Source organism: Gavialis gangeticus, unplaced genomic scaffold (genome assembly GCF_001723915.1).
Source record: "Gavialis gangeticus isolate Ggan-Ray unplaced genomic scaffold, GavGan_comp1, whole genome shotgun sequence".
In the NCBI taxonomy this organism is placed as follows: Eukaryota; Metazoa; Chordata; order Crocodylia; family Gavialidae; genus Gavialis; species Gavialis gangeticus.
In genome coordinates this window covers 61,564,054-61,577,585 of record NW_017729022.1, presented here as the reverse complement: position 1 = coordinate 61,577,585, position 13,532 = coordinate 61,564,054, and the positions used below count along the sequence as shown (strand labels likewise).

General features: G+C 47.0%; 1 long non-coding RNA gene across 1 annotated transcript in view; it reads left to right on the top strand.

Moving 5' to 3' along the window:
- The first annotated feature begins 405 nt into the window (after positions 1 to 405).
- LOC109295975 overlaps positions 406 to 13,532 on the top strand; it is a 36,609-nt gene continuing 23,482 nt past the window's right edge. Inside the window, exons 1-2 of the long non-coding RNA XR_002096871.1 lie at positions 406 to 480; positions 1,186 to 1,250. This is a non-coding gene — a long non-coding RNA (uncharacterized LOC109295975). The remainder of the gene's footprint in view (positions 481 to 1,185; positions 1,251 to 13,532) is intronic.

Sequence of the window (13,532 nt, the reverse complement as noted above, 5' to 3'; positions counted from 1 at the left end):
AATGTCTTGACAATTTGAAATTGCCGGGGTTTCCACTGCACATGCACGTGGAAACCAGATATCCTACTCCTGCTCCATGCCTCAACCTCACACGAGAAACGTCGCTCCTAGGGGGTACATGAAGTCTCACTCTGAGACCAAGGGGTACATCAACTGAAAAAGGTTCAGAACCGCTGGTCTAGTGCTCTCTATAGTGTCTCAAGGCCTTCCTTTCCAGAGCTGCTCAGGACCTGAAGGCACAGAAGCCCCGACCTCCCACAGAAAAGCCTTAGGCAGAAACATGAAAGCCTGTTGAAAGTGACTGTGGTCCTCTCCAACACAGGAGTTTTCCATCCAGCCAAACAAGACCTGATTAAATGCCAGGTGCTGCAAAGAGCTTAGGCCCTGCTGATTAGACTACAGACAGAAACGTAGGGTGGAAAGGCAGGAGGTTGCATAGAAGGGAATAGGAATATCGGGAGGGTAGCTGGGCACAAAAAGGTAAAGTCTTTTTAGTGTTTATCTGTAACAGGATATTATTTTGTTCTAGAAAGTGTTGTTATCTGAATGCAGCTGCTCTGCTGTTTGATTACTCTGAGGGCACCCAGGGAGAATCAGTATCCTAATGAAAATACAGCCCTCGGTTTGTGCTGTGAACAGTTGCTCATAGTCCCGCTAGCATGCCAGTTCCTGTGCCTATCAGTTCCCCATAGTAATATGCCCCTTGGGACAATGTTACTCCACTACAAATTCAGAAGGGCAATGTCTTCTTGTGTTTAATTCCAGATACACCCTGACTTTGTGCTGCAGTTGCCTTATCCCTCCACCCACGGAAGCTAAAGAGACCAGCCTCAGTTTGCCCTTTCCCAAAGTGATTCAGTTTGAGATTTCACTTCACCTCTGCATCCTCAGCTCCACTCTCTTCCCCACCCCCCGGTTAATTACAGGATTAGGAAGAAGCTGCACAACTCTGAGCTTTAAAAATATTTTCCTTAATAAAAGAAAAGAAATAAACCCTCAGCCATCAGCACTTTTTATTTAGAGCTGAATTCATGAATTTTAACCAAACATTGGCATGTTGGGTATTAATATATGTATGATTATGCAAAACCACCATTATGTCTCTAATGAAAATTAGATTCTGCCACTGAGGCTATATTCAGTGATGGCATGTATCTTTACTTTTTTTTTTTTTTTTTTTTTAAGCTGCATGACCTAGGATTACAGTTGCTATGGCAATCAAGCTGTTATATAGGAGGAAGAAGCTAAAGGTAAGTTTGTGCATGTACATGTGTTGGGAGGGGTTGTCGGCTGCTTGTCGTAATTCCCCAGCGCTGCTTTTTCCTCCTTTCTGCCCATAAATGTGCAACATGAATCTTGGCTAGTAGGTTTGAAATGTGTAGCGCACACTAGCTACTTTATTTTCTAAGTGAATTTAGCACCACTGGAAGGTGTCAGATTGACAGCCAGCCCTGGAGACTGAACTGTATTATTCACGGAACGGGTACAGCGCAAGCAGTGGGAGTGAGGGCTTCCCTCAGCTCTGCATGCAGATGCGCTTGTGCCTCAGCCCCTTTCTGAAGGGACTGCCTGTCAGGACAGTACGAGAAAGTCAGATCCTGTGACCATTTGATGTTGGATCTGTCTGTTCAGGTTGCCCACAGGAATCAATAAGTAGCACTGCTTGTTGTAGGATGCCTGTTCCACTGAGAACTGGTGAAAAGAGAGGGCTCTGTCTCCCCAGCGCCCTGAACTGTGCAGTTCCCTCTCCCGTTTCTTGTTCATTTTGATTTGGGAAGCTTGCCTCTGGAGGAGGTAAGTGTCAGTTTTCAAGGAGATGGTGAAAACTCTGGAAACTGTCTCAGAGACAGCAGCCTAGTAGCACTCTGCCAGAGGCCAGAAAGAAGAATAATTCTGTACCCTTCAGAACGTAGCTGTTTCTACTGACAGGTGAATCCATGATGGAGTTGGGCATTTCCCTGATGCACTCTAGTTTGTTGGCAACTAACATACGCAAAGTCCTGTTTCCCTGAACACCATGGGCATCAAACAGCAGGAGGCAGCATCCTGGCTCTATATTCTCTGCTGCCTTTTCCAGCCTGCACTGTGCTCCAAAAGCAATTTCTCTTTTTTCACCTGTCTCATGGGGTCAGGCTACAAGGACTTTTCTGGCTGTCCTGAGCTTTTGGCTACCTTCTCTAGCTGCATCTGCTTGTGTTGACATGCCCAGCTCCACCAAAACAATACCACTCGGAGCTTGTGTTGGATCTCCAGGGCCCCCCCTCTGCCCACTAACTTGGTTCCAAGCAGGCCCTGCATTTTGTCCATGTGTTGGGTGGTGGCTCCTATCATTTCAGCTGCCTGCCACTGAGCTCACCTGCTTCTTAATTTTATCCTAAATAAAGGGGACTGTTTTGCCAACCAGGTTCAAAGAGGTTTCTCTCAAGTCCCAGCTTAACAATACTTTGCCTCTCCGTGGAATCCTGTCACTTTGGGCCGGGCCTTAATCTCTGTTTTTTTCCAGGAGTAAATGCACCAGGGCATGTGGAAAAACTTTTGATTCACAGTGGGGTGGCATGGGTCTGAATCTAGCCCTTAAGAAGAGATTAACTTTTTTTTTTTTACCAATTTTTCATGGGAGATCACGTTATTTGTTTGTTTTATAGTCTGCTTTGAGTAAAAATAGCTAGGAGTATTTTGAAAGGGTCCCTCTCTTTCTCTGTCTTTCCTTCCCTGCCACACTTCATGTGATTCCCCAAGCTTATGCTTGCCTGCATGCAGCTCATCAAAAGAGAAACAGCTTTAATGTGAGCAGACATCTCTCTCCCACTCACAAGGACTGGAGAGTAAGACTAAACCAAGGGGTAGCAGAGAGACTGCTGCCCTTGTTGAGTTGCCTCCCCTCTTCTCTCAAGGAAAGCCTTTCCACTGACCCTTGGAAGGAGCTCCCTTCCTTCCCCCAGTCCCAGAGAGAATAGATTTATTTGCCAGTGATTTCAGATCCTGGGGTTGCTTGGAGGAGCTGGCAGAGGCTGTGGCAGCGGTGACTGGAGGGCAAGGAGAGTTGCTTGTTAGTTTTAGGTTGGGAGGGGGGTGAGTTGCAAGGATGCCTGCATGCTTTCTCGGTGCCTGTCAGGAAGCTGCTGCCACTGTCTAATTGGAGGAAGGAAGTCCCTGGGGATAATGTTCTTTAAGGCCAAAAGCCAAGGAGTGCTGCAGCAGCAGAGTGGTCACATCCCCTGCTCATTCAGTTGCCAGTCTGCCTTCTCCGTTTAGATCTCAAATATCATCAGGACAGCTACAGACCAAATACACCCATGAGGTCACTTGCCCACCTCATCCAGTGCAGGAGTGCTCCACAAAACTAATTCCTGATAGTCATGTCCAGCCTATAGAGCTTAAACCACACTGATTTCCTAACTTCCCTTGAAGGCTATCTTCTAGAGTTAGTGTGTCCTCTTTTCCAGTCTAAATTTTTCTTTTCTTAATTTCATTTCACTCCTCCCATTTTCACTATAATCCCTCAGAGCACTCTGAACAAATCCTTCCATTTTATAGCTTTTTATTCCTCTCTATCTCAGGGTTTTCAAAAATGTTAATTCTTTTTCCTGGGAGGGGAGCAAGAAAGCTAGATTGGTCCTTCCTCCTTCTGAAAATCCCTCCCACTCCTTTCTTGCCTGTAGAGTGGTCCTTAGTCTCTTCCAGGACTGCTTCATCCAGGCCAGGATTTTGGGTGACCCTGCATTGTGGCTTTTTAGAAACATAAGTTGCTATGGTGGTTTGTTTGAGAGCAAGAAAATGAGAGGTCCTATCTGTGTGCAGTAGCAGGGCTGGATGGAGAGTTATTGGGGCATGGGCAAACAGAGAATTGGAGGCCCCCACCATGCCAGGGTAGGTTCCTTCAGCACCTGCCAGGGGGCTGTGGCTGAGCCCACCCAGCTTCCTCCACACGTCCGGGGCAAGCTATGGGGTGTGAGCCCCACTGAGGTGAAGGTGTCCCCGGCCCCTCCGCCTGGCAGATGTTGTGCAGCTGGAGTTGTGGTCCCCCAGCAATCTGGGATGGGCCAGGCCTAGGGCAGGCTGGCGGGGGCACGAGCTCTGCCCCTGGCTGCCTGCCCAGAGAGCGGATAAGAGGCGCACACTGCCTAACACAGATGCCCACAACCAGGATGCCTGCCTGGAATGTGCTGCCTCTGGCGGCACAGGGGCCCCTGGCCCAGACCCCAAGGGTCTGTGCATTGATCCACCCCATCCAATAGCCTCAGTTAAGAAGCCCCTTTTATAGTCTCTACAGCTACATCCTCTATCCCTCTCACTCCGTCATAAACAACACAATAAGTCTGAAGCCACCATTACTCCACCTGAGAGAGGTTCTTTTGGAGGGCCCTCAACATTATTCCTGGAGTGGTATGGAGGAAGAGCTGTATAGCATTGCAAGAGGAAGGTGACTAAGCACATAGCCTCTTTTACAACCACAATTTTAAGAAGGAAGAGGGAGTAAATTCACATGAGCACAGGGGTGGAATAAAAAAGTGTATTGCTTTGGAATGGAGAAAGGGGTGGCTGAGCTTGAAGCCTGGGGGTTGGAGCCTGGGTGGCTCATTGGGTTGCTTACACTCCAAATAGGCATTACTTGCTAGGACAGTGGTTCAACTTCAACCTAGCTCACTAGTTCAAACTCACAGCCTTCTGGTTGCTGCAGGGCAGTAGTTTGTGTGAAATACACTTGGGTATCAGTCCAGGTTTTTACTGAGGTGGGTCACAGAAGCTGCTGGTAACGTGAGTAGTAGTGCCATCGGAGAAGTCAAGGACTGCAGGAGCTGTGGCAGGTGCATTTTACCTTGTTTACAGACACTGCCCCTCCAGATCAGGGCTGAAGTACATGGAGAGAAAAGAGAGTATTGTGTGGGTAGAAAACTCCCAGCATTTCTGTCTGTGCTTTGAATAAATACAGCACCAGAGACACCCTGGGCAACTGTCAGTCTGGTCCTTTGGCTGGCTCAAAAATTCATTGCAAAAAAATGTCATCAGTTGAAATACAAGTTCACCATCTTCCCTGTGTAAATATTTGTCATGAGTAGCTAAACGGAAGGTCATGCAGCTCTGGGCTATGAATCCAAGCTTGTCATTGTCTTTCATGGAGGCGAAGGTCCAGTAAGCACTTGCATATCCTTCTCCTCTCCCCCAGCCCCCACACCTTTCAGTACACTGCATCCGCATGCTAACAAAGATTCTTTGAGAGTGTATAGAGATGTTGATGCAGCAAATAGAAGCTGTGACTGTGACCATAATTTCAAATGAGCCAGTCAGGTACTTAAGGACAAAAGATATTACCAGGGGACAAATGGCGAGACAGATGCAGAGCAGACCTAACCATGCTGCACAGAAGGATTGTCACCTAATTTGTAATTGCCTGGGGTGAGGGGGGGCAACATACTCCCATCATTATGGTTATGTCTTCATACCGTGCTGCTGCAACAGTGCAATTCCATCGCAGCCTGGCATCCTGCTGACTGAGCTCTGTGGTATATGGACATGTCACAAGAAGTAAGAGGTACCCATGGCTTTAAATGAGCCAGGGACTCTGAGGGCACAGGCAGACCCATAAAAAGCCTATCCATTTTGAAAGGGGCAGCAAACTCCCCTCCTTCCAGTAGGACTCAATGCATTGAAGGGATATAGTCAGCTGATGAACTATCCACCTGCTGTGGAATCCAATAAAATGTCCCCCAGTCCCTGAAAATTATCAACCACAACGTACTACAAATGGGGGGGAGCAACATCTAATAAAACGCAGTAGCATATTGACAAGCCCCTTTGCCAGCGTTTCTCCAGACTGATTGAGGTCATTTGGCTTCCACTAGGCTTCCCTCACAATGGTGACTGCTCATTCCTGATTTTTCTAGAGGTGTCCTGCATGCCTGACTCCCAGGACAGCTGGAGTCTTGTGTTTCCTTGGGGTGTTGGGTCTCTGATGCATGGCAATGGTGTGCTTCAGCAAGAAGCGACAGCTGTTGCTGTGTTGCACTGCAGTGTCACGGCTCAGTTATTTCCTCCCGGGGTGTGCTCCTCATTCTGCCTGCTGTGTGGGGAGAAGCACAGAGGGGGCTTACATGGGCCCAGAGCTGTTGCAGCCCACCTGCTGCTTTCCCAGAGGGGCTGAGGGAGGTGCCGATTTCTGTACTGTAGCTGGCAGTCATTGGCACTCGTGCAATTTCTTTCCCTTGGCAGCCAAGACTGATATCATGGGGACCTGGGTGTTTTCATAACTGGACACTGCCTGCCTGCCTAAGACATTGCCTTTGTCTGCCTGAAAACGTACGCCTTTTCTATCCGCTGTGTGCAGAATGCTCGTTGATTCCTTACCAATCACCACCAGAAAAAATATATATATTTCCCCTAATACTGATGCACTCACATCACGCTGTCCCTTCAAAGCAGGGCAATAAAAGGACGATGGTGCATTCTCTTTCCCAGCGCATTCTTCTCTCCTTTTAAGATTCTTTTAGCAGATTTATAAATGGGGTCAGGGTGACAAACAGCCTCCATTCGGCTTGTTTGTTTGTTTGAGGGAAAGTTTGCTCTGTATAGATTTTGTTCTTAGGATCCTGTCTGCCACAAAAGAACCCGATGTCCTTATGGCAGCCTCTCACTTCATGCTCCAATTGGGTTCTAGTGACCTCTAATGGACGACTGTTAAAAGCAAGCCAAGCCCATAAAATGCCAGCTGCTGCTGCTGCTGCTTTTCAGAGGTTCTAGCTGCTTAGTTACAATATACAGGGAATATACAGTTTAATCTGGTTGATGGTTTAAAGGTTTAATTGGCATACACTTGGGATGGGCAGATTACTTACGACTGGCAAGTGTATGTGTGCTGTGTGTATATCTCCATTCTTTCTTATCCCAGGGGAGGGGACTAATTCACTTACCCCTTTGGTCTAAAACAGCCTACATTTACTGGCCTTCACAGCATCTGTTTCCACACTTATTTGGGGACAGTGGGGAGCATAAACGGGATGGAGAAGGGGCTGAGCCAGAAATGGGGGTTGCCACTGTTTCAGTTGGATCTCACTTACTTAAGATCTTGTCAAAAGGAGAACTGATGGGGCTTTACTGTCAGATTCTACCTGGGAGTTTAAGTAAGAGCTGTGTGTTTAGGTCTCTGCAGAGATGCTGTAGTCTTTAAATATATTTAAAACATATGGGAATTTTTCAGGGCAAAGATTCCTCAAACCATAGAAGGCAATTCATTAGCTCTGTGGCAGCCTACACAAAAGTGCACTTTGGCAGTGGGTACTTGTCTCTGTTTCTTGCCTGTAAGGTATTCTCTTTCCCTGTCTTGTAATACTCTTGGGAAGTGAGTAGTCAGCACTTACAAGTTAATGATCAGCAGGGGTGTTTGGTACCGCTGCCTTATTCCTCTTAATTTTCCTCAGGGTTGGAGTCATATTGCTTGTTCTGAGAGAGCATAGCTGGTCTGATGGGCATCTTTGTTATACCCAAGTACAGGGCATTGTTTCCAAGACAGTAAACACACCTCAGGCACCTCAGGTGGCCTCACTCAGACTGACTGTAACACAGAACAAAGAAAGGATTTAACTTGGAGACACACCGTGGAATTAAGAGGTGGGTTCAACTCTAGATCATGAATGGATGTTTAAGAAGGAAATATTTTTCATACAACGTGTGGCTGGACTGTGAAATTCACTGATATAGGATCTCATTGAGGCCAAAATCTTAGCAAGATTCATTTGGATTGGACAGGACATGTATATCCATATCTAGACTAAAAAATTATAATAATTTAGCACCATAGACCCTAGAGGCCCTTGGTTGCCTCCACAATCTGTATCCATTCTTGTCTTTTTTTTTTGGTTTTTGTTGCTTTTTTTTGGTGGGGGAGAGGGGGGCTTGACCCTTAAAAAAAACAAAAACAACAGGAAAACGGGTAAGTGTTCCCTCTGCGGGGAACTGGCCCTGGCCCTGGCCCTAGGGGGTACAGCAGTACCAGGGTGGCACTGGGAAGGTCAGAGCCAACCCCCACATCCTCCCCTTGATGCCAAAAATGCTACATTTGATACGCTGAGATATATAAAATAATTTTGTGTCTTGGGCCAAATTAGTGAAATCAGTTCTGAATTCTATCAACTGAGCAGAGCTCAATTGTTCAAGTCTGTGGTGCCACCACTGGTGAGTATCCCACCTCCCAGTCTTCAGCCTGGGGCTTCAGATCTTCCCCAATCCATGACAGGCATCCTATGCACAAACCCCAAGCCCTGGGGTCACAAGGCCATGGGGTTCAGATGCCCCCTAGCCTCACTTGCCCCTAGCCAAAAGGTCATAGGAGCAAGCTAGCGAGAGAGCCTGAGAGCAATCCCCCATCACCTTAAATTGTGTAGTTGAGATCCTCCCATTGGGAGGCTACGGTAGACTGTTGCAGGGGTGCCTGCCCGCAGTGCAATAGACAGGTCTCCACCCTCATCTACACCAAGTCATTCAAGGCCAAGAAGAAGGGGATCTCCCCCTCTAGGTCAGTAGAATTGCCTGGGCCAAAACCATCTGAGTAAAGAAAACCAGGAAGCAGAGAGGCCCATCAAACTGCCACAGGCAAATCAGCTGGTAGAAGGTAGAAACAATCAGCCACCTCTTCAGGTACTGCATCTTTGCCAGGAGGTGTGGAGGAGAGCAATCGTACTCTTCCTGATGGTGACAGGGGTCAAGTCCTGGACCAGAGAGGTGGTGCTGTTCGGTCACCTGACCAAGCAGCAGGGAACTCTGATAGCCTGCTTCAGCCAGTTCATCTCCTGCTTCAGAAACGCTCTGTGGAAAACCAGGAACCTGCTGATAAACAGACATATAACCCCTCATATGAAGACTTCATCAAAATGGGACTGAGTGAGATGCAGAGGGCACTAAGGTGGCCCTTTATGTGATTGTGGTGGGTAAAGGTGATGGTGACAGGTACACAGATATGTAGTAGCGCGGGTACACAGTGCAGTTATTGTAATGAGAATGGTGCAACTGTAAAGGTGTGGTTTGCACTGTCAAGTGAACCATACTGGTCACAAGGCAGATTTGCAGAGGTATAGATGTGTGTATATATATTCATTTTTTTTTAAGTTTGTACTCTAACTAGATACAAGAGTGCTGCTATAAAGTGTTTGTTCATAGACTACCTGTGCTCAAACTTGAAGCAGTTTCAAAAAAGGGACAATGCATCAATTCTGGATGGACTAAGTCTATGGGTACTATATGCAAATTGGTACAGTTAGGTTTATTTCAAGGTGAGTTTTTTCAATTTTTCTCCTTACTTCCATGTGCTTAGGGAGAGGAGGGGGAAGAAATTGGGGGAGGGGGGTGGGGAGCAGAGGGCAAAGGGACTACCTGACCCCCCAGGCTTATTTCCCCTGCTGTAGCAGTGGGAGATTGACAAATTCAAGACAAACCTCCAATAATTAGTTTCTATACTTGGAAAATTATATCAAATGTTATAAATCTTCTGTATATAGGATCTAATTATTGTGGGAGTCATCTTACAATCTGGATGATCTAATACTTGAGTAAATATGGTAGTAGCATCTTATTTGTTTTTGAGAGAACCCAGGTTTGACTGCATAGGTTATCCATATCCTAAGTTTGTATGCTTAAGGATAATATATATTTTGGAAAAGATATTGGACCTTGTGCTTCCACAGATCTGTAACTACTGGAGACCAAAATGAAGCCTTCTCCTGTGAGGGGTGGACTGCCCCACCTCTGCCTGCTGTAGGGATCTTCCTTCTTCCCCTGAAGCATCTGGTGCTAGCCTGTCTCAGGCATAAAAGTCTGGACCAGATGGACTTACGGCACAGACCTAGTCTGGCAGTTCCTGTGTTCCTCTGATTTCCCAAGGAAACATGCTCCTGTCTTTGCTCCTTTCCTATCTAATGCTGTCAGCCACGTCCAGGGGAAGATTAAGTGAAACGGAAGGTCGATTGATCCATGGCACAACTTAAGACTTCCTGTTCCAGAAGAATAAGCTGCTGACAAGATAAACAGCAGCTGTCATGTTCTAACTAGGAACTTGGTTACCTCGTTTGTACATCCCCCTTCTGTGTGCAGGCAGGGGTGCGAGGTGTAGGAGGGTAGCTTTTCTGAGTTAATATTGTTCACAGCACTGGCTCTCAGATGCTCGCTGGGTATCCTGCGCTGTCTGCTTTAATACGCTGGGAGCATTATGTGAAATGGATAGATTCCAGGAACTCGAAGAGCAACAAAAATGTACTAAGGGTTTGGAAGAATTGATTTATTAGGAAAGATTAAATGAACTAAATAAGGATGGCTCGGCCAAACAGTTCCTAAAGGGCAGATATGATAATCATCTGCAAGTATTTGAATGGAAGCGTACAGCAAGGGGGTGGGGGAAGAGAGAGAAGCGGTTTGGGTGGTATGAGCAGATCTAACTAGGAGTGATGGAATGAGGCTGAACAAAGGGAAATTGAGCCTGTATATCATGAAAGGATTAGTTCTTTATTAAGCTTTGGATTAGCATCCCAAGGCAGAGACTGGAGAGTATACTGTAGAGAACAATTCTGTAGCAGTCAGTGTGGGCAGGAGATGGGGCCAAATGATATAAAGTGTTTTTTCCATGCAGCTCTCTGGTTTGGGAGGCATTCACAGTGGTCAGATTAGAACCTCACAGTAAATAGCGTGCAAGGAGATGACCTCCCGGCATGTGAAATTACCATGACAGTGAAGAGAGTCAGCAGGATTGTTAAGGATGGAAGGGACACACAGCAGTAGCTTAAAACTATCCTTTTTCCTCCTTTAATTGGAAGGGCTCTATTATCTCCAGACCAGCACTCTCAAGACATAGCTGGAGATTTCTAGTCTTTGATTCCGGTAGCTTTGATTCCAGTACCTCTTCACCTTCCTATTTATTCTTCAAAGATGAATTCATACCAGTCAAATCTGCCTGGGCTCAGTGTCTGAAACATCTGGGGATGTCATTTTAACCATAAAAAAACAATCACACTATTGACACTCAGGGGTGGCTGGGAGGCTGATTGGATGATTGAGGACAGAGCTGCCTGCAGCCCAGCTGTGACTGTGTCAGCTAAACAGTGTCAGTTGTGATCAGCACCATACTTGGATAGGAGCGCTCCAGGGGACACTCAGGTGCTGTAGGAAGTGGATTTGGTTCAGTAGGTGGCACTCTTCATCTGACTTGGTAGCTAATCAGGGCTCTTAAAATGGATCAGGGGCTGGGGCACATGACTGATGAGGAGGGGCTGAGGGAACTGGGCTTATTTAGTTTGGAGAAGAGGAGACTGAGAGGTGATCTGACAGCAGCCTTCAACTACCGGAAGGGGGGATCCAAAGAGGATGGATCTCGACTGTTCCCAGTGGTGGTAGATGACAGAACAAGGAGCAATGGGCTCAAGCTGCAGCAAGGGAAGTTGAGGTTAGATAGCAGGAAAAAAATTCTCACAAGAAGAGTAGTAAAGCACTGGAACAGGTCACCCAGAGAGGTGGTGGACTCTCCATCCTTGGAGGTTTTTAAGACCCAGCTAGACAAAGCCTTGGCTGGGGTGATCTAGTTGGGACTGGTCCTGCTTTGAGCAGAGGGTTGGATTAGATGACCACCTGAGGTCCTGTCCAGCCCTCATTTTCTATGATTTTCTATGATTTTTCTGGCATAGTTCTTGAACCTGGAGATATCTGTATTTTGGATGACCTGTGAAACCAGCCCCATTCACTTGTAGCACAGAAGATCTCGTATAACTGGCCCTCAGAATAGGTGTACTAGCTTAGTGTGTGTGTGTAAACTTCAGAAGAAGGGTCTCAGTCTCACTACCACAGCAATGTCTTGCCCCCACTCAGCATATGTTGGCTCCAGAAATGGGGCACTGAGAACAGCCTGGGAGTTTCCTGGTACTGGGCCATGTTTAGTGTTGAATCCAAATGGCAGCTTGGGGCACCCAGGGCAGCCTCTCTGCCAAATGTCTTGGGTTGAGGCATGTGAAATAGGAGTGGGTGAGACTTATTGCCTTGGTGGAGAGACTGGACACTTCCCTGCCATAGTGCAGATCTCCCTTAATGTCTTCCCATATTCCAATTAGGATGATTACATTTTGCATACCCAGAATCCCTTCTGGAGGTGGTAAAGATAAAATGTGCTCCCCCTCTTTCTGTCCTACTACAGTGTAACTTTACTGTGTTGTATTAACCACTGTCCAACCCAGAACTAGATGCCCTTTACCAGGGAGAGGTAGGGAGAAGCAACTCCTGCTTCCATATTATTGTAATGTGTTAGGGTGCCAAGAGATAGAAAATCAATACATGAGATTTATTACACAGGGCAGGAAATTTTTTCAACCTTTTCAAAAGATAGGTGTGGCCAAGAAGGTTGACAGACAGCCTGGGCAGCCATGACACTAACATTTTGGGAGGAGGGGGGATTTGTACTTGTAATGCTGATCCCTGTTTCTAACATCTCCAAACATCCTGTAATGTCAAGGAGAGGCTAAAAGACCTGAACGAATGGAACTCTGTAGCAATGGATAGCATGAGGAGGAGAGCAGGTTAGCAGCAGATGTACCAAATCAGCGGTACAGGGAGCTCATTGAGTGCCCAGGGCAGGTGACGCAGGTATATCAGCTACAGTAGACAGGGGAGAGTGGAGGGAAGTGTAGCAGCATGGGTGAAGGAGAGAGAAGTCTTACCTTCCCAGGCTGCTGATGCTCAGTATCAGCAACGTCGACTCTTCTGTGGCTGGGCATCCTCCAACTGGACCGTGGTACGCCATTCACTGCCACCCTCTTTCTCCTCTTCTTCCCCACCCCACCACATACATATTGAGAGAAGGGCTGCCCCTGCTCTGGAAAAACCTCTCTAAGAGAAGGGAAGGGAGCACCATTGTGCTTATCCTATTTACCCCCAACCTTTGTGTCCTGGCAGTGGCAATGCAAGGCTTTCTCTGTTGCTGCAGAGGCTCCTAGGAAAGAGGGAGGGGAGCATCATTCCACTTCCCCATTCACCCCCTGCTCCTCAGCTGCACTGATTGGTATGGTGGTGCCCTGCCCCATCCAGCTCCTGTGCTGGGCAGGGGCAGTACAGAGCTTCCCCTGCTGTGGCAGACTCCCAGAAGGAGGATCCCAGTGCCCGCTCATAGTCAGTGCCCAGGCAGGTGCCTTCCTCCTCCTGCCCTAGTTATGCTACTGTACCAAATATTGGTCACTGCAAATCCAATAAATAAACGAAAATTCTTATAACTGAAAGATCAAAATCTGGCCCATTTGATGCATACAGATGGCTCATATGACAGCTTCAGCTGAGTTTTTCTTTTTAAATCAAGTTTCCAGAATTTGTATTTGTGAGCAAGCCCTTTCAAACCTGAACAAAATGCAGCTGATGAACCCAGATATTTGAGCCTGAAAACCCCATAAAACAGGACTTCTGAGCAGTGTGAATGCCCCAGCTCATCCATTCATTTAACAGAGGGTTGACTAATGATAACACTGTCAACACTGGCTTTTTGCGAGCTTGTCCTGTGGGCATGAGGGATGAAAATG